This window comes from Rhinopithecus bieti, unplaced genomic scaffold (assembly GCF_001698545.2).
Source record: "Rhinopithecus bieti isolate Rb0 unplaced genomic scaffold, ASM169854v2 scaffold_13400, whole genome shotgun sequence".
Classification (NCBI taxonomy): Eukaryota; Metazoa; Chordata; class Mammalia; order Primates; family Cercopithecidae; genus Rhinopithecus; species Rhinopithecus bieti.
This window is the reverse complement of record NW_016807991.1, coordinates 3,264,947-3,267,678: the sequence shown is the minus strand read 5'-3', so window position 1 is coordinate 3,267,678 and position 2,732 is coordinate 3,264,947.

Sequence of the window (2,732 nt, the reverse complement as noted above, 5' to 3'; positions counted from 1 at the left end):
AAAAAAAAAAAAAAAAAGTAATTATTGGCGGGCGCCGTGGCTCAGACCTGTAATCCCAGAACTTTGGGAAGCCGAGGCAAGCAGATCACCCAAGGTCAGGAGTTCGAGACCAGCCTGGTGAACATGGCGAAACCCCGTCTCTACAAAAAAAAAAATAAATTAATTAAAAATTAGCCAGGCATGGTGGCGGGCTCCTCTAATCCCAGCTACTCAGGAGGCTGAGGCAGAAGAATGGCTTGAACCCGGGAGGCAGAGGTTGCAGTGAGCCAAGATGGCACCATTGCACTCCAGCCTGGGTGAGAGAGCAAGACTCCACCTCAAAAAAAAAAAAAAAAGGTGTAGTACTAGTAAAAATAGGATTACGCTTTGCAAATCACTAGGAGGGGAAAAGTACATTCTATATAGTAAAAGTTACAGAATCAAAACAAACAGCATAATTACAGAATCAAACATAATTATGACGAATATGAATCAGTAAAGACCTCCTGTTAGGCAAAATTCGAACTGAGTCAACCCCATATCTAAGTACAAGCTGTCTGTCTTTGGCTAGGTTGGCTGTTATCGAGATTACTCTAAAAGCTGGCATTGAAGGACAAAAATTAAGTATCCTGCCTTTCTTTTTTTTTTTTAGGTGGAGTTTCCCTCTTTGTTGCCCAGGCTGGAGTGCAATGGCACTATCTTGGCTCACTCACTGCAACCTCCGTCTCCTGGGTTCACGCAATTTTCCTGCCTCAGCCTCCCAAGTAGCTAGGATTACAGGCGCCTGCCACCACACCCAGCCTATTTTTGTATTTTTAGTAGAGATGGGGTTTCACCATGTTGGTCAGGCTGGTTGTGAACTCCTGACCTCAGGTAATCTGCCCGCCTGGGCCTCCCGAAGTGCTGGGATTACAGGTATGAGCCACCGCGGCCAGCCCATCCTGCCTTTCTTAAACAAGTATTTATAGGATAAACAAATAGCTCAAATTTACAAGTGAAAATTCTTTTTTTTTTTTTTTGAGACAGAGTCTCCCTCTGTCACCCAGGCTGGAGTGCAGTGGCGTGATCTCGGCTCACTGCAAGCTCTGCCTCCCAGGTTCACGCCATTCTCCTGCCTCAGTCTCCTGAGTAGCTGGGACTACAGGTGCCCACCACCATGCCCAGCTAATTTTCTGTATTTTAGTAGAGATGGGACTTCACTGTGTTAGCCAGGATGGTCTCGATCTCCTGATCTCATGATCTACCCGCCTCTGCCTTCCAAAGTGCTGGGATTACAGGTGTGAGCCACCGTGCCCCGCCATTATATGATCTTTTTATGTGGCTGGTCCCTTCCCATAATTTAGGGCTGGACCAAATGCCCCTCCTCAACTGTTCTTCTCTCACTAGTCAAAAGTTTCCCATCACCCTCTTTCCTTTGAAATCATCTTGTGTATTGGTTTGTTCATTGTCCCTCTCTCTCACTAGAGTGTAAGTCCCATCGAGGAAGGGCCTGGAGGGTGGTTTGTGGGGAACCGAAGCTTGAAGCCCAGAAAAGCAGTGATGGCTCTAGTGTCCAGGCTGGAGACACGCTGCTGCCACCATGTGCCAGGGCTTGGAAGCCAGAGCCAGCTTAAAAGTAGTGTCCATAGGCCGGGCGCGGTGGCTCAAGCCTGTAATCCCAGCACTTTGGGAGGCCGAGACGGGCGGATCAGGAGGTCAGGAGATCAAGACCATCCTGGCTAACACGGTGAAACCCCATCTCTACTAAAAAAATACAAAAAACTAGCCGGGCGAGGTGGCGGGCGCCTGTAGTCCCAGCTACTCGGGAGGCTGAGGCAGGAGAATGGTGTAAACCTGGGAGGCGGGGCTTGCAGTGAGCTGAGATCCGGCCACTGCACTCCAGCCCGGGAGACAGAGCGAGACTCCGNAAAAAAAAAAAAAAAAAAAAAAAAAAAAAGTAGTGTCCATTCAACTTGGTGCTGGTCTTAGATGGAGAGAACAGTAAGAATTCTGGATGGCCCTGGAGAAGGGACAAGAGGAGTTTGTTCTGGTTTGGTTTGTTGTTTCTTTTACAAAAGTACGAGATCACATTTTTAAGTTAAAAAATTTTTTTGAATCAAGGACTTCCAAGAATCTGATGAGGCCGGGTATAGTGGCTCATGCCCGTAATCCCAGCACTTTGGGAGACCAAGGTGGGAGGATTGCTTGAGCCCAGAAGTTCAAGACCAGCCTGGGCAAAAAAGCAAGACCTTGAATCTAAAACAAATGAACAAGCAAAACCAGCGTGCAGCAGTATGTGCCTTTAGTCCCAGCTACTTGGGATTGGGAGGGAGCTGAGGCAGGAGAAGTCTTTGAGCTCAGGAGTTCAAGGTTGCAGTGAGCTATGATTGCACCACTGCAGTGCAGCCTGGGTGACAGAGTGAGACCCTGTCTAAAAAAAAATAAATAAATAAAATTCGGGCGCGGTGGCTCATGCCTGTAATCTCAGCACTTTGGGAGGCCAAGGTGGGCGGATCACCTGAGGTCGGAAATTCGAGACTATCCTGACCAATATGGAGAAACCCCGTCACTACTAAAAATACAAAATTAGCCGGGCATGCCTGTAATGCCAGCTACCCGGGAGGCTGAGGCAGGAGAATTGCTTGAACCCAGGAGGCAGAGGTTGTGGTGAGTTGAGATCGTGCCATTGCACTCCAGCCTGGGCAACAAGAGCGAAACTCCATTTCAGAAAAAAAAAAAAAAAAAAAAAAAAAGATGAAACAATGGACTCTCCC